At 41.2% G+C, this 19,012-nt stretch overlaps 1 long non-coding RNA gene across 17 annotated transcripts in view; it reads right to left on the reverse strand.

Annotated features, from left to right (window-relative positions):
• The window catches only part of LOC146395980 (uncharacterized), a 350,884-nt gene that overhangs the window by 284,314 nt on the left and 47,558 nt on the right, over window positions 1-19,012 (reverse strand). For 2 of the 17 annotated variants that reach the window (XR_014829592.1, XR_014829591.1), the window contains exon 1: window positions 8,431-8,658. The exons of 9 other annotated variants lie outside the window; for them this stretch is intronic. This is a non-coding gene — a long non-coding RNA (uncharacterized LOC146395980). Of the gene's footprint in view, window positions 1-8,430; window positions 8,703-19,012 lie in introns of those variants that run through there. 6 more of the 17 variants (XR_014829597.1, XR_014829588.1, XR_014829585.1 and 3 more) reach the window with 5 other exon arrangements.

The following is a 19,012-nucleotide window of genomic DNA, read 5'->3' on the forward strand; positions in this document are numbered from 1 at the left end:
TTCAACTGTAAAACATCTCAGAGCCTTTTATGTAATTTGAAAGGAACCCCTTTCCAAACCTTTTTTCACCCACACACTGTTTAAAATTTCATAAAGTACTATTCAGTGAAATTCAATTTGGGAAAAGCTGCCCTATCCTTACTTGAGACATATTTTGTGTTCTAATATAGGACTGTATTGAAACTAATAGATGAGGAAAAGGATAGCTTTTGAGATTTTTCTCTTCACCTTTCTTTGCCTGATCTGAAGTAGAAAGAGTCTCATCCTGACCATGCTTCTGGATGCTTCTTCTAAATGTGGCTTTTTTATTAAATCTGTTGGAACTAAATCTCTGGCCAGAGGTAGGGACATAGAGAAGAGAACAAGGAGGAAGTAAATCAAAGTTCCTTTGATGTTAAAAGTGATGTTGAAAACTAGGCCAGAATCGTAAGCAAATACTTATATTTTAAGGAAGCATGTATGAGTCTTTCCCCCTTCCTCTTAGCTTATTAGTGAAAATGACAATAAGATGATTCTAAAGAGGGAGTTTCCGTTGTGGCTCAGCAGGTGACAAATCCAACTAGTACCCTTGAGAATATGTATCAAAACTACAACTAACAGCACAACATTGTAAATCAACTCTACTTTAATGAAAAAGAAAAGATACAACTATGTATCAAAAATAAGGATAAAGCAGAATTTGAAAAGAAATTTTATAGTATTAAATGAATATATTAGACAAGAATATATTAAGTTAGTGAACTCAGAATCAAAATCAGTAAGTTAAGAGAAAAACAAACAAAAACAAGGTAAAACAAAAGCTTTACTCAGGGAAAATAATAAAAGAACATAATTAATGATAAAATAATAAAAGATAAAATAATAATAGATAAAATAATAATAAAAGAACAAAATTAATGATATAAATAATAAAAAAAGAAACAACAAAGTAATAAAAAGTCATATCATTCAAAAGACTAATTAACAGGAGTTCCCGTCGTGGCGCAGTAGTTAACGAATCCAACTAGGAACCATGAGGTCGCGGGTTCGGTCCCTGCCCTTGCTCAGTGGGTTAATGATCCGGCGTTGCCGTGAGCTGTGGTGTAGGTTGCAGACGCGGCTCGGATCCTGCGTTGCTGTGGCTCTGGCGTAGGCCGGTGGCTATAGCTCCGATTCAACCCCTAGCCTGGGAACCTCCATATGCCGCGGGAGCGGCCCAAGAAATAGCAACAACAAAAAGACAAAAGACAAAAAAAAAAAAAAAAAAAAAAAAGACTAATTAACAAATTTCTTGTGAGATGGATAAGAAAAGAATCCTGGCACAAATAAGATATTAGGAATAAACAAATACTAGTAATGTCCAAAAAGAACATCTGTACAGTGATTTGAAGATAAGAACTTTATACAAATAACACTGAAAATTAGACAAACTAGACAATTTCCCAGGAAAAAAAAGCTTTATGAAATTGACTAAAAGAAAAAGAAAAACATCTATAGACCTCAACAATTACCTAATCTGAATAAAGCACCCACATAGACACATATACAAACATCATTCCTATATATCACCAACAGTCAATTAGACAAAGTAATTTTTAAAAGATATATTACAATAGCAACAAAGCATTTAAGATACCTAGGAATAAATCTACTAAAGGATATACAAAGGAGAGTTATAAAACTTTAATAAAGGATATAAGGGAAAACTATAAAACATATATCCTGTTCACCAAAAAGACTCCACACATAAAGATGACGATTCTCCCTTAACTATTTTAAAGATTCAAAGTACTTCTAATTGAAATCTAAAAGAAAATTTCACATACTTTGGTGATCTTGAAATTCAGGTAGAATTGTAAAGAACAGAAGAGAGCCAGGAAAATTTAAATAATAAAGGGAGATTCGCCCTATAGGAAAGTTTATTATAAAACTACAATATTTAAATCAGTGTGATTAAAGACAAATGAAAAGAAAGAAAGCCTAGAAACAGAGCTACATAAAAAAGAAAATCTAAAGTAGGAGTACATGCCAACAAAAATAGGATGGATTACTCAATAAATGGTGCTAAGACCACAGGCTATAAAACTAGGTTCTGACCTCACCCACAGATGGGCTGAAGGCCCTTAGGTAAAAAACAAGACCAGGACTTTTACATGCAAGCACAGGATATGTTCATGGCATCAGGATAAGGAAAAATTCCTTAAATGTAAAGCCAAATAATGAATAAAGAAAGATACTGTTAGCTCTGACTACATTAAAATTTTAAATTTTGAAGTTCCCCCTATGGCACAGTGAGTTAAAGATCTGGCAGTTGTCAATGTAAAGGCTTAAGTTGCTAGCGTGGCACAGGTTCAATCCCAGGCCGAGGAACTTTTATATACTGTGGAGTGGCCAAAAAAAAAAAAATTTTTTTTTAACTTAAAATGTTATAACCCCCAAAATGTCATAAACAATGTGAAAAGTCACAGAATAGAAAAGGATGTTTGTTTCCCAAAGTATTAATGTCCAGGATATGCACAGAATGTCTACAAATTGCTAAGAAAAACATAAACAACCCAATTAAAATAAATAAATAGGAAATGAACAGGAAATGCACAAAAGAGAATGTTCAAACGTCCAATAAAGGTAAGAAAATATGCTCAACCTTACCTGAACTAAGGGACATGTAAATTTAGAATATCATAATAATAAAATACCATTTCAATCCATGAGATTGGCAAAAATTAATGAATCTTAGCATTTCAGGTATGTTGGCATAGATGTAAGGACAAGGAAATTCTTCATATTGTTTTGGGGAGTATACATTAGCATAAATATTTCATAGAAAAGTTTGGCAATTCTCAGTAAAGCTGAAGCTGTGACTACCCTGTGACGGGCAATCTGCTTTTCAGGAATCTCACAGAGAAAATGAGCTCACTTGCATGTGAAGATGTCTGTTATACAAGAACAAATGGAAACAAACCATCATTTTGGTAAATGGACAATCTAAAGTGGTTTATTCAAATACTTGATCACAAAGAGCTGCTAAAATAAATGACTTACATCTACATATTTCAACATGGATAAATCTCAGATATATAATTTTGAGTTTAAAAAAAGCAAGTTGTGGAAAATGTGTTCAATGTGATGCCATTTATTTAAAACTCTAAAAACCCCTAGCACAATATTCTATGTTGTCTTGTTGATATATACAGACGTAGAAAGTACCCCATGTCCAGGAAGAATACTGGCTACAGCAGATGCTACCAGGGCCTCCCCTCCCCATATTCCCTCCAAGCTCATTATTCCTGAGCCCTCCAGTTTCTTGGGGCAAACACCTTCCACTCTACCTGAGGGCTGGAGGAGAACACTCAGCCCCTCACAGGGCAGGCCTGAATACCAAGAAGCCTACAACCAATGACAAAGGGAGTTGGTGGGTAAACGCCCGATTCCTCAGACCTCAGATGGAGAAACTCTGAGGCTTGTCTACACAGGCTCTCAAAGCCCCTTGTGGGATGGAGCCCCAGTTGTCCAAAGAATAACCTGCTCATCAGCACACTGCATAAGCTTTTCTTCCTTCCCAGTATCACTGTCCCACCCCACAATTCTCAAATAAACTACTAGCACTCAAATCCTTGCCTCTGGATCTGCTCCTAGAGGATCTCATACTAAGATGCTTAGCATACCTCTGCAAAAGAAAGAAGGGGAAGAGACTGAGAGTACATCTGCATTGTACCCATCATGTTGTACTTATTTAAAATAAGTCTGAAGCAAGTATTAGCAAAACGCTAGGGTAGTTGATTCGTAAGTCTTATTTTGTATGCCCTCTGGGCTTTAAAGATTTCATAATTAAGAACAAAAGATTTGAAATAAAGTAAATGTTTGCTAAATCCATGATAAGCAGTTAGAACACTAGTTCTGCATTTAATTAGACCCACCAGGGCCACATCTACAGCGTCTGAGGCCCCGGGCAGCTATTTTTTCATTTCAATTTAAAAATGTTTTATAAAACTCAGAGGCCCATGTGAGGCAAACTAATGTATCCATGAAGATTTAGAATACTAGGTAGAGAAGAGCTATTTATGTACTTGTTATTGTCCATGAGGGCATATGGTAAGATTTGATTCATCACAGTGTCAGGGGCCGTCTCTTCCTGGTAGATCCAGGTACCATCTCTTGGTGTTCTTTAATGTTAATTACACTGTACTTAGATCATTATATGTCTCCCATGCATGATGAAAGGTAGCATTGATGTTATTATGCCTGGCTCTTCAGAACCGGCTTATAGTTTGAAGTTCCCTAATACCATTTATTTAATTCTGGGTACAGCATCACTCAGGAGCCCATTAGTTCATGGAATGTCCAGCCCCTGGCCAGCATGGCTGAAGGCAGATCAGGGAAAGCATGGCATTGACCAAGGCAAGAGACATAGGTTGGAAGGGTCCACAGGTACTAGGGAACAACAGGCTCAAAAACCCTTGGAGATAAACTGAGCCCCCTTGAGGACCACCTGACATGTGGCCAGAGCCTGTAGAAGGTGTAGGGTACCCATCCTGGGGCCAGCAGTGGGGTCACATAGAGTAAACCTGCCACCACCCCTGCCACCATGAGGTACCCTGGGCCAAAGGTAGTACCATGTTTAGAGTCAATTCACACAGTTCAAGTCCAGAGGGTCATGAGTGGACCCCCAGTAATCCAGAACCCAAAACTCAGTGCCCCAAATCAGCACCATTCTGGCAGCCAATCTCACAGTGTCCAGTGAAAGAAATGCTGTACTAACCAGCAGGAGCAAACTGCTTGCTAGGACACTCTCATGGGACCAGAGCTTGAGCCACAGGACCCGGAGGCATAAAACCAAGAGCTTTTTGGGGTAAAAGAAAGGGTAGCGGGTCAGAGAGAAATGGAGGCCCACAAAAGTCCTGGTCCTGGCTCATGGAAGCCCTGCCAGGACAGCACTGCCATCCCAGTGGCCTCAGACACCACAGAGGCACTCTGAAATTATTTAGGAAGGCACCCCAAACCCAAGTCCCCCTCCATGTGGGGCATGGGGCAGAGGGCCATTTGTCTATCTAAGAATAGAACAGTAACTCGCCTCACAGATCTGTACATATTTCATGTGTATCCATTTGGTATCACCCAGGAATTCTTTAAAGAGAAGGATTATATCACAAACACTTTCTGTGTCGGTCATAGACCCCAGCATCATGCTAGATTCATACCTGATGCCAGGGGGGTAACTGCAGACCCAGAGACTGATCAAATTCTTTCCCTGGAAGCAGAATCACAGAAATGCTGGCTCCAGGGTGACATGTGCGGAAGCACCATCCAAGAAGCTGATGTCGAATCATTAAATTTCCCCTTTGCGTGAACCCTCTGGTCTGGTATGCAATCATCAAACAGCCTCCTGTATGACAACTAGGACTCCTGCTGTTCCATCCATATGCTTCTACACCAACATTCTGAAATAGCTTTTCAGCAACACCAAAGACTATGGGTGTTATCTTGAACCTATGATCTTTTCAATACTCTGAAAAATCATTTTCGGTTTCTTTGTACTAATAGCATTTCTCATCACTCCTCTGCAACACGTATGTTTGTGTGTATGTTTGTCGCATTAACTAACCTTCATGGGAAAACACTGGAACAATTAATTCCTCTACCCAGGCTTCTAATCCTCTTTCTCTCTCCTACTCTCAGTCTTCTGGCCAATTTAGCCTTTCCCGCTAGATTTGCCTTTTCTCAGTGAAACAGCCATGTTTCCACTTTTGAGTGTCATTTCATTACATTTCCAAAGCAGCCATTCTGCATCCCCAAATTAACTCTTGTCTGGTGGGAAGTGTAAATGGCTTATCAACACATAACGCACTTTGTCAAAAAAAAAAAAAAATTCCTCACTGTAATGTATATTTTCTCCTTGTTGTGCTCGGGGGCATCAATTAATGTCAGAAGCCTGACAATCCCCTGAACACATCCCTTAGACTATAGATGCTGGTGTGACATTTCCTGACATGTGGGCAATGTTTTCTACACGTGGCTCACTCCTCTTGCCCTTGATTTCCATGACATTCTTGTACTGGTTTCCTATTCCTTTCTCCTTCTGGAGACAAAGATTATAACAAGAGTGGCTTCTTCATAGGCTAGAAGGCCCATGGTATGTCTGTCTTTCTCTCTCTCTCCTTTTCCTCTAAGAAACTCAAACTTGAAAAACAGTAAACCAATATTATTTCAACCCTTTCTCCTACATTCTCATAGTGATACAGTGGTTATGTTTTTAAAGAAAGTCTCCAACCACTAAGTTTCCAAATTTGACAACTTCAGAATCAGAGGCCAAGATGTTTTTGGTTCTTGCTTTGTTTTGTTTAAACAGAGCCTATACAGAACAAAAGAGACTTCCATTTTCAAAGGAAATACACGGGATACTCTCCAAGAACAGAAACTGAGACTAGACAGACCCACCCTGAGTCAGTTAGACGGGGTAGGGTTGACCCCTGGGGAAAAAGCCTGATTCACTTTCCTGCATGCATAGATAGAAACTGTGCTGGGGTGAAAACGGAGAGAGAAGTTCAGAGATGAGTTATAGGGAAATTGTATAACCTGGGTTCACATGGGACCACAGGCAGCATTTCTTGTTCTAAAGGCCTTACCAGCCACTGGCATTCTGGAAACCCCTTGGAGAGAGCCCCCTGCATGTGGGGTACTCTGCCCTCACGCCTGCACCCTCTCTTTTTCTTTCCATTTGGAACGTCCGTGGTAACTTCAGTCACAAAAGCGTAACTGAAGCCCAGTGAGAAAATCTAACACATCCTTTCAGAACACAGAATTGTTTCCTCACAGCGCGGCCCTACACATCCTGAGATGGATGGAAAACACGAGCCAGTCAGAAAGAAACCAAAGGGAAATGCCACTACAAATAAATGGAGAGATTTTTCTTGCATCCCTACAGAGTTTGTGTGAGAAAAAAAAATTGCTTGTTTATAGGAATTTGACCTTAAAACCTCAAAGCAAAGAAAGATACAATTTGAAGGAAATGCCTTTTTCTTTGATTTTTAATGTCAGTTTAGTAAATGGGTCAAGCCAAAGTGAGCTAAGAGATCAGTAAATTGATTTTTTTTTTCCTCCTAGGAATCAGCTTAGTCCCACTCACAATTCTTTATCATGCTAGAGTCTTATCCTAGATAAAAATATTGTTGCTCTTAAGATAAACTTGGGCGAGAAGGAGGATGGGGACCTAGAAGGATTATGGTGTTAAAACTTCAAAGCCTTTTGCTTTTAAGGACAGATTCTAATTATCATTCAAAGGATACTCTGGTACAGCTCTTCCAAAACCAAATCAGGAGAGACATCCAAGGTAGCAAAAGATATCCCATTGGCAATCCAAAAAGGACTAGAAGCAAACCCAAGAATAATCTGGGTGGTGACACACTGCTCCAATGTCTTCACCTTTAAGCCCCAGTTAAACACTCCTGACTCTGAAATGGCAATTTCGTAAGACAGAAACATTGCCTGAGCTCTCATAAAATATTTCTTCCCTGCTTTCCCTAAAGTAGTAAATCCAAAAAGAGACCTCAAACGTTTTTTATCAGGGTAGTATCTCTACAAATATAACCCTAGCAACAGCCCCTGGGGTCCCAGGTCTGACTGTGCCCAATATTATCCTGGAACATGTTTCCGCTTTGATATTCCACAGCACTCCAACTCGGAGTGCATCGACATAAATCATTGGGGGGGGCGGAGGATTTCAATAGCAGTAACAACTGCATCCTATTTGGTGACTGAAAACTGCAGCTATATTTTCCAATCTGCTTGCAATGATAAAGTGTCATCATGTGGAATGAAAACCCATGGATTAGAGCCCCTCTGCCAATATGCTTATGCGGCCCTGTTGGCATCACATCTAAAGATGACTTGATTTTTAACCTGCCTTGTGAGCTTAAAAGACACAATGTATTTATTCAAGGAGAGTTTGGTAGAGGTGAAGCAGGTGATCCACGGAGACTCTACCATAACTTTTCCCCAACTGCCATTCATCAAACACGTTCCATCTCATGAAACATGAATCATTTCATTTTTAAGTACTCTTTTATTTCCTTTAAATTTATCTAAAACGTCATTAGATTCAACTGGCACCATCCTGACAGACAGCCTGCATTCATTTTAAAGCTTCCCAGTGGAGAAGCATAAAACATTTAAAATCTATATTTGATCTGACAACAGCAGCACAGTGTTTGAATTAGAAACAGATTAGACATAATTGAAGATAAAGAGGACGCAAGCACCACTCCCATTTTGGTGAAGTGGGCTTTAAATTATCAGATTCATCCAGAATACATTACCAAGAAACATTGAATTGTTATCTTTAGACAGCCTTTTCTAAGAGTTTACAATTTCTCAGTTCAGTGAAGCTTACCACCAGCTTGTTATCAGAACAAAAAACGAAAAATCATTCGGTTCAGAGCACAGAACTGATCTCACCTCAAAAAGTACACATTTCCTTCTGATAACAGACACTTCATTGGACCGCCAAGGGGGTACTTCATGCACAATCTTTTCAGGTCCTTCGGCTTCCCAGGTAATTCCTGAGGAGGCCACAAACTGGCATTGTTTACCAGCAGGGCTCCCGGCCAGGCCCACTTCCATCTTTAATTAAACATCCTACAGGCCACTTGCACCCCACACCGTTGTGCGCGGGCGTGCGTGTGCGCGGGCGTGCGTGCGTGTGCGCGGGCGGGCGGGCGTGCGTGTGCGCGGGCGTGCGTGTGCGCGGGCGTGCGCAGGTTAGCACACATGGAGAATCTGGGCTTTGCCGGAGTCTGTCATCCTGATTAGTTAGTAATGGAGCTGCACTCAGTATGCAAAAAAAAACTTGCTGCATTTAATTCATGAAAGTTAAATTAAGTTTGGGTACAATAGCTGGCTATGTTTGGGGTTTTTTTTTTTTAGAAAATTAGATTTTGGAACATAAATCAGACTAACAAAAGCAGAAAAATAATTCCATTAAGACGGGGATAACAGAGCATGAACATAAGTTATTTCTTTTCATTCAATATATTTTTACTCATTTGCATCCTAAGTTACATAAATACTCTTATAAAGCATCAAATCTCAAGATTTCAAAAGTCAATAAAGGAAAAGGGAAAGGAGAAGAAATGCTGATTATTTTGGAAAAATTGAGAGTTGGGCTAGATAGTAGAAAGCTCAGAACCCTTTCAGTTAAGCAACTCTTGAACTTTAATTTTCAATCCAAAAATTTCCAGTGTAGGAAAGCAAAATTTTTTGCAAGCAGCTAGAAATACTCCCTCTCTGTTTTCATTCTGCCAAGTTTTAAAGAGGAGCTAAGGATTTTTGGAACTCTGCTTTGACACAGGCATTGTACCTGGCACACGGTAGGTATTAATAAGTATTGATGGAATTAAATAATTTATTTCATGATTTTCTGGCTTTGATTTTACCATTTCCTATCAGTACTTTAATGTGCCTGTCAGCTCTTTCTCAAAAACACAGTCTTGTTTTCCATGCTACTTTGCTCCTTGGGAGCATTTTTTAGATTGGAAAAACCTTGAAGTGCTTTGTGACTTCCAAATAATTTAAATTAGATCATAAAAATTTAAATCAGACAGAGTCTTCAAGACGGAAAGGTTAATCTGGTTGTGTGCGGGAGGTGGGGTATGTGTGTGTGTTGGGGGGGTGCCCACATTACTAGGAAAGTCAGTCAGGCTGAAAATCAGAAAGTACTTTTTAACTTTATCATTTCTAGAAGGCAGCCTTCTGGGATCAGAAAACAAGAGATTTGGGAGTCAGACCTGTATTTAAATAATAATGCTTGGTGACTGACCACAGGCAAATTACTGGACCTGGTTCTTCCTCGTGTGTGGAAAATACCTCCTTCAGGGCTGCAGAGGTTTTAATGAGGCTACATCTGTTAAAAAGCTTCACACTGTGCAAACTCTTAATTTGAAAACCTAAAAACCTTATGTCCTGCCCACGGAATGTTAAAAATTGGGGTTGTGTTCCTCAAGTGCATTTCGAATAATAAAAATATCCAAGTGATAACAAAACAAAAATAAAACACATTTATAATACATGTTTATATAACACAAAGGATCTTACAAACATACATTTTAAATGTAAAAACAAGCTCAGATATAAAATGTCTACCAAAGCTCTTCCTTTTCAGAGAGTTTGCCAGGTGAGCTGAACCAGGGGAACGTTCAACAAGACCATGAATTTGAAAGTAGACCCCTTCTTCCATTCCAGCTAAATCTTGAGGCTGTTAAAGGATTCTTTTTTTTTTTTTTTTTTTTTTTTTTTTTTGTCTTTTTGCCATTTCTTGGGCCGCTCCCACGGCATACGGGAGGTTCCCAGGATAGGGGTCTAATCAGAGCTGTAGCCACTGGCCTATGCCAGAGCCACAGCAACACGGGATCAGAGCCGTGTCTGCAACCTACACCACAGCTCACGGCAATGTCAGATTCTTAACCCACTGAGCAAGGCCAGGGATCAAACCCGCAACCTCATGGTTCCTAGTCAGATTCCTTAACCACTGAGCCACGACGGGAACTCCTTTTTTCTTTTTTTTGTCTTTTTGAGTTAAAGGATTCTTTGATGGCTCTGACATCTCTGGAACTGCATTTAAATTAGGGTCATTTGTCTGGAAAAAAAAAATTTTCCACCTAGCTTATATGCATGATTGATTATAAAAGTCTTTGGCAAATGGTGGGAAATGCTGGAAGAACAATGTCCTTGGCAAATTCATATTCTTCGAGGATTTCTCACTCTTCTATTTCAGTAAGTTCTCCTTGCTATACCGCTGAGTCTAACCATTTCTCTTCTCCAGAATGCTGAAGGTACACTGAGTTCTTTTCCTAAAAGAACCAAAATGTCCTTTGTTCTCCCTGACAGCACATTCCTTTGATGTTTCTGGGAGTCTGTTTCTCAGCATAGAAAAATAATAACAATAATGTTCTTGCCAAATTTGGTGCTTAGTACTTTTAGACATAGAAATTTGCTGCATCCTATCATGCATCTGTGCGAGCCAGTTTTTCCAGCTCACAAGCAATCCCATCATGTTTTCCTATCACTGCAGGCTGCATCGACCTAAGCACTCTTGGCTTCCTTCAAATGTTTTCCCTGCCCTTGAAAATTGCGCTCCCAGGCAAATGCAACAATTTGAAATTGCAGGTTAGCCCATTCACTTTCATAGCCAACTCAGGTTACCTAAAATATCCTGCTCTATCGCCAGAGAGATGGGTTTTCTTAATGTTTTTCTTTTCTCTTTTTTGTACTGTATTTCCTCTTCTTAAGTCTGTCAAAGAATAAAAATAATTTCCAAATGTGAAGCAACTTTGCAAGAGAGATCCTGTGATACTTACTCTGAGGGCAGTCACAGAACCACTAGGATGCACCCTCCGAGTTTTTAGGAGAGTCAAAGTAGTCCTGATCAGGACAGGAGAATGAGGCACAGCCACAAATCGGCGGCTAGAGTCTTGAGTGAGGCTGGGAGCTTTAACTTCTTTTAGGGTTGTATTTTGCTACTTTGTGGGTGGTGGTTTTTGCAAATGGAATTTGTTTTCAGAGAAGACCCTCCACCTAGTTGGGAATGACCGTTCTGGTGAGCCCTTTTGGTCATGTAAATAGAACACGAAAGCTTACCCTTTGTTCTCAGGAAGACCCCGAGGTGAACTGACCCAAACGCCAAGGCTTCAGGCTGAGAGGTTGAGTATCCTGCTTATAATGTCAATTGGGCTTCTAAGCAGCACTGTGCTTTTGTGGATCTCAGCAGGGCTATCCTCCAGACTCAGATTTAGACCACCTAGAGCCTGGAAGGGGCTTGTGTCTTTTGGATCCAGGCGTTTTTCTCATGGAAAGCTGGACCTGAGGCTGGACTCTAAGGATTTGCAGATCCGATTCCTTCTTCTGACTCTGGGGACACAGTGAAGATCCTGGGTTATAGCCTTGGTACCAACCCAACCTGGATGGAAGGGTATCCCCATCAGGGCATTACCCACAGCTGAACAAGTCCATCTTAGGGAAATACATGGCAAATGCTCTTCGGGGCCATGGGAAAGTTCTTCTTGAGCAAACAGATGTGTCCCACTGTCGGTCACCCAGAAGCAAGAGATGAGTGGGCGTGCACCAGAGGAGGGCAGGGCAAGTTTGCCCTGGAGCTGGAAATTGATTGGATTCAAGGTTTTTTTGTTCTTTTGTCTTTTTAGGGCCACAACGTGGCATAAGGACATTCCCAGGCTAAGGTCCAATCAGAGCTGCAACTGCCAGCCTACACCACAGCTCACGGCAATGCCAGATCTGAGCCATCATGGCAATGCCTGATCCTTAACCCACTAAGCAAGGCCAGGGATCAAGCCCGCATCCTCATGGATACTAATCAGGTTTGTTACAGCTAAGCCACGAACTCGCTGAATTCAAGTTCCGAATGCCTGGGAGTTCCCATTGATAGAGACTGAGCTGCTCCCACCATTGGGATGCCTGTGGGCATTAGGAAGGAAGATGTTTGGCTTGTGGGCTTTAAGAGTCACCCCTTTGGATACTGTGTTCACAAGCCTGACCAGGTTACTCAGAGGAGAAGCAGGAGGGCAGTGGTCCCTCCTCAAGGCTGGAGTAGGCATGTGCTGCAGGTGGGGTAGAAAAAGTCAGGTGAGCCCATCAGAGTGGCTATTTCATGGGAATCATCAGTAATATGGGCAGATTCTGGCATCAAGACAAGAAACTGAACAGAGAGAAAAACTAGAGGACTTGTGCTCAGGAACATTTCCATCTGGTTACCATTAGCCCAGATTCCTGGGCAATGCTCAGTGATAACTGATGAGACACTTTGAGGGGCCTTTATTTCTGGAAAGCAGGCCAATGGGAGCTCACGTTGTCATAATCTGGGCAGAAAAGGATGGTTATTTCATTTTGTCACAAAATGGTCAAGCAGTAGAGAGATGGGCCGAGTTTTAACTATTGCTATGGGGTCTATTTGTGAAAGGTACTAAAATCAGGAGTTCACCTATAAAAGACACACAAGAAATAGTTCTTCTTTTTTCCCTTCCTCCAAATTCAGATAGATATCCTCTTCCAAGATTTAAGAGAAGAACCAAAAGGTTTCTACCCAAAGGAATATGATAGTTATGTCAAGACAAAGAATTAATAATGGCCTAGTGCAGGCGTTAGAAAGTGTATTACTTATGTCCTTGTTGGCACTTCTAATCTCTGAAAATAAAGTATGCTTGCCCTGAGTGTAGGCACTCACGAAGGAAGGTGCGCTTGTGGGTCTCAGAACGCTGCCCTTTCACAGATCCTGTTTTTCACAGTAGGAAGCCAGATTCACCAACCATTTTTTGTATCAACACATTTCATCAGTGAAGAAATGCTCCATGTAATACATAGCTTTGAGAATGGAAATATAAATAGAATGTTCAGCCACAAAAGAGATACACCTTCCCAAAGACAGGGAATGTAGCAAGATGAACTTCTAATATCACTCCCTTTTCCAGGACTCAAGTGAGTCTATTGCTGATTCTACAGCATCTCTGCTTAATTCCACCACCCCCCTTTTTTTGCCATGCCCCCGGCACTCAGAAGTTCCTGGGTCAGGGATTGAGCCCTTGATGCCACAGTAGTGACTTAAGCCACAGCAAGGACAATGCTGGGTCCTTAACTGCTAGGCCACCAGGGGACTCCAGCTTAATTTTGATTTTATGCAGCTAATACAAAGTCAGATGTGAGTCAACAGAAGCCAGAAATGGGATTTGCTAGAATTGATGCTTCAGATCTAAAAGCACAACTCTTATCTAGTTCCCCTTACAGTTTCTCAGTGTCAACAATATTTTGTATGATTCTCAAGTTCTATGGTATGTAGCCCTACATAAGAGTAAGGTTCATTTAAAGTGAGTTACGGTTTTCAACTAGATTCATCTTTGGGCCATTTGTGGATGAACTTTGTATATAATTCAGGGGAAAAAAAGATCAATGTACGTAACGAGTTTGATTAAAAGACACATAGCTTGATTTAATTTTTTTGCAGCTTTACTGAGGTATAACTGACATCCAATAAACTGCACCTATTTAAAATGTACAATTTAATAAATTTTAATGGATGTATATACCCATGAAACCATCACCACAATCAAGATAATACACATGTCCATCACCGCCCCCCACAAATTTCCTCACACTCCTTTGACTCAATTTTTAACCACAGAGAATATATCCACAAGTTCTTTCCTACACTCCATGCCTCAAAAAGTCAAATTGCCCAGAAATCGATTTCTGAGCCTTATCTGGCTTTTATTTGGACAAGTTGAATAAATACACACAATTTGTTGACAATGCCTTCGTAAATGAGGGTACAAGAAATCTGTCTTTAAATTGCATCTTCAAAGAAGACATTTCCATAGTAAACTCTATTTGTCCTGGGAAGCATTAGACTACTTGAAAGATGGAAATTGAAAAGTAAGCAATCATACTTTGAAAGGTGCCTGGTTTTCATCTCTTACAGGTCTGCAAATTTCTCAGAAGCTAAACTTGAGAAAAACAACAGATTCTTGACATAAGCATTACAGCTCCTGTCCTGCCTCAGACTCCGAGATGGAGGTGAAACATCACCCTTGGGATCTGTTTGGAGAACCATGTTTCCAACTGTCTTCTAATTAAATCGGATTTGAGAATTGTTTGATAAAAAAAATCTTAGTGTTCCAGATAAAATAATGTCAGTAACACTGCTGATACTATGATACAAAGATTTTTTTTCCTTCTGTGGTCTCTGCCTCAGCTGGAGTCCTAGACTCCTGGCTCTGCGACTACTAGCTGTGAGTGCCCTTAGGTAAGATATTCCGCATCTCCAAGACTCAGCTTCTCTATCTATAAAATGGGATTCATGATAGAGGGGTTCCATGAGGTTGAGAAAATAGGCAATCAATTAATGTTAGCTGCTATTACTGTACATGTATTGCTTTTTCTGATTGTGCTATAGGCTAGAAGAGAGATAAACGCCTCAAATTTCAGTGTTGCTGACATTCTGGAGCAAGTATTTATTACCCATCAAACTTTTTTTTTTTCTTCTTGTTAGGGCCACACCTACTGCATATGGAAGTTCTCAGGCTAGGGGTCGAATCAGAGCTACAGCTGCCAGCCACAGCCACAGCAATGCAGGATCCAAGCTGTGTCTGTGACCTACACCACAGCTCATGGCAACACTGGATCCCTGATTCACTGAGCAAGGCCAGGGATCAAACCTGCATCCTTATGGATACTAGTCAGATTCACTTCTGCTGTGCAACAACGGGAACTCCTATTACCCATTGATCTTTAGTGGAGTCACTAAAGATTGGTACCTGGATACCTGCCTGTGGCCAAGAGGTTACCTGCTCTTCTGGATCATCTTGGTTTAGGGAGAGAAGGAAGCAACGCTCAACTACCAAGGATGAAATTCCCTCCCCAAACTCATCTTCCTAAGGATGGCAGTGGCCCCACTCTTCTCTGGGAGACCTCAGTATTGCAGTACGGTACTCGTGTTCTCTTGCAAGGCACCAGGGAAGCAGTTCTCTAAGTCTGAAGTGGTCCGACTGGGGTCCAGCATGACCTCTGTAGAGAGCCTCTGGCAAAATAGAAAATGTTCAGGGAACAGCTCTCCTGAAAAGTTTTTACATTGTATATTATAATCATTAAAAAGTGTCTGTCTTAGTTCTGGAGCTTGTTCTAGGAGAATCATCCAAAAAGAGAAACAAAAACAATATGCATAGACTATACCTCAAAAACAAACAACCATACATAGGAAGTTATAGCCAACACGGATGCCAATAGTGAAAAATTCTCAACAACCTAATGCAATATCTAAAAATTTGGCATATCTATGGGTTGAGAAATAATACAGGGATTTAAAATGATGAATACAAAGATCATGTAGAAATAGAAAACGTTTCTGTTGCAATATTAAGTTTAAAAAAGTTTGATTTATGGAGTTCCCGTCGTGGCGCAGTGGAAACGAATCTGACTAGGAACCATGAGGTTGCAGGTTCGATCCCTGGCCTCACTCAGTGGGTTAAGGATCCGGTGTTGCCATGAGCTGTGGTGTAGATCGCAGACACAGCTCGGATCTGGCATTGCTGTGGCTCTGGCATAGTTCAGAGGCTACAGCTCTGATTAGACCCCCAGCCTGAGAACCTCCATGTGCCGTGGGTACAGCCTTAAAAAAACAAAAAAAGACCCAAAAAGAAAAAAGTTTGATTTACAAAACAGTGTGATATTGGCACAAAAACAAACATGGATCAATGGAACAGAAGAGAGAGCCCAGAAATAAACCCACATACCTACAGTCAATTAATTTTTGACAAAGGAGGCAAGAATATACTAGCGGGCAGATAGTCTGCCACAAGTAGTGTTAGGCAGCTGGACAGACATATGTAAATCAATGGAGTTTGAACACTCCCTCACACCACACATAAAAATAAACTCAAAATGGCTTAAAGACTTAAATATAAGACAGGACACCATAAAACACAGAACAGGGAGTTCCCGTTGTGGCGCAGTGGTTAACGAATCTGACTAGGAACCATGAGGTTGCGGGTTCGGTCCCTGCCCTTTGCTCAGTGGGTTAACGATCCGGCGTTGCCGTGAGCTGTGGTGTAGGTTGCAGATGCGGCTCGGATCCCACGTTGCTGTGGCTGTGGTGTAGGCCGGCGGCTACAGCTCCGATTCGACCCCTAGCCTGGGAACCTCCATATGCCGCAGGAGCAGCCCCAGAAATGGCAAAAAGACAAAACAAAACAAAACAAAACAAAAAAAACACAGAACAGAACATTGGCAAAATATTTCTGGTTGGTATAAGCCAATATCCTCTCCTGCCACAGAAGAGATCTAACCATTTTCCTCACTTCTGCTTCTTCCCTCTTCAGTCCTCCTTCAATACAACAGCCAGAGGGACCCTTCTGTAACACGGCAATCATGTCACTCCTTTACCCAAAACTCCCCAACACTCCCTTTATCTCTCCCTTGCTCCCTTTTCTTCTAAGAACTTATCAACTTCTCAGAGTTCCCATCGTGGCTCAGTGGTTAAGGAATCCGACTAGGAACCATGAGGTTGTGGGTTCGATCCCTGGCCTTGCTCAGTGGGTTAAGGATCTGACATTGCCGTGAGCTGTGGTGTAGGCTGCAGACGTGGCTCGGATCCCACGTTGCTGTGGCGGTGGTGTAGGCCGGCAGCTGTAGCTCCGATTCAACCCCTAGCCTGGGAACCTCCATGTGCCTCGGGTGCAGCCCTGGAAAACACACACACACACACACACACACACACACACTAAAACTTATCACCTTCTAACAACACAGTAGGTGATTCATAGATAAATATTTGTTAAAGGAATGATTAAATGGTGACAGGCGTGATCTAAGTGGTAAAAGAGGGAAACACTGGGGAGGAGACATTTTTGAGAATGACTTTGGAGGTGAAATTGACCAGATTCAATAACCTGCGAAATGTTTGGAATGAGGAGTCAGGACAACGCCCAGATGTCTTACCTGGGTACCTAGATTGGGTTGGTGGTGCCATAACCCAAGCAAGAGGGAGAGGCAGTGAGGCAGGAACATCCTGAGTGATGGGTCCCTAGTGAGGGTACAAAGGCCGGCATCTAGTGGACAACCCGGGACAGAAGTCACGAGCGTTCCCTCTGCCCAACCAGACTTCCCATTGCCTGGGTTCCAGATGGTGTCTGGAGAGGGGCAAGATCCAGACCAGAAAGTCTCAAACATTAGGGTACCTAAGAATATCCCAGGGATGCCTACTAAAAGTCCCAATTTCCTGTCCTGTTGGTTCTGATTCAGTAAGACCTATAGGGAGCCCATGAATCTACACTTTATCTAGTGCCCAGAGGATTCGGACGCAGGCTATCTGCAGGCCTCTCTTTGAGAAATGACAGCCTTGATCTTCTCTCTCACTTTGGTCCCATTCATTACGCCTAGTTGACTGAAAAATGTATTTACATTCCTATCATTTAAAAACATCTGGATGGCGTCAGATGGAAACATGAACACCTAAGCAACACATAAACTGCATTATCTGCATGCATTTGATAAGAAATTTTATAACATTATATGTTGTAATTATATTATAGACTGCAACAGCATATTCCAGTGAGTTACACATAATTATATTAAAAGCAGTATTTAGGGCAATTATATCATTTGTTGAATTGTTGTAATTTCATTAAGTATAGGAACCTGTAATGGATTAAAATCAGAAACAGTGAAGTTTTACAGTGGTTCCCCTTCAAAAGTATTAAAGAATATGGGGTTTGTACTGTTCTGCTGAGTCCCAATTAGAAACTAAACACAATAGGGAATTAGATGCAATTCGCCTTATGCAACCCTCTGTGGTTTTTTTTTTTTTTTTTTTTTTTTGGTTCCACCCCCACCTGCATACCTACCAACTTCCCTTTTCATAGGAATCAGTCACTTATTCCAGTCTCCCTGGGCCTCATCTTCCACCTCCCAGACACCCTCAGCTTCTCTCCAGCATGCTCTTCATTCATTGAAAAATACAGCATCTCATTAGTTCAGAGCCACAGGGGTCCAGCATCAGTTTGTTTTTTCACAGTATCCTAGCAGGTTCAACATTTGATGATGACCCTGGCGGGGAAAGCAAGGCCCATGTACCAGGAGCATCGCCTGCAGTATCAGGACCACCTGGGAGCTCTTTGGGCCTGCACACTCTCCAACCCACTCACTATAGACCTACTGAATTGGGATCTGCTATTAAACAGGGTCCCCAGGTGATTCTGCACCTGCAAATTTCAGATGCCCAATCAAAAGTAGCATAATCCTCTTTTCAGCTGAGGAACCCAAGACCCAAAGAGATGAGCTCCCTGGCCTAGGACCCCACAGCTAGTGACTTCAGAGTCATGCTAGAGCAAGAATAAATTTTTTACTAGTTTACTAAGAGCTACAATTAAGCACATACTATGTGTTTTAGAGACCTTTTTTTCTCTTTTAAGCTACTCAACAACCCCACGATGAGGTTACTATTGCTCTCATTTTCCCAAGCAGAAACCAAGACACATAAATG

This window comes from Sus scrofa, chromosome 15 (genome assembly GCF_054392235.1).
Source record: "Sus scrofa isolate SSC_HxYL_T2T_F1_AM1 chromosome 15, Sscrofa_HxYL_maternal_Yorkshire_Landrace_v2.0, whole genome shotgun sequence".
NCBI classification, from domain to species: Eukaryota; Metazoa; Chordata; class Mammalia; order Artiodactyla; family Suidae; genus Sus; species Sus scrofa.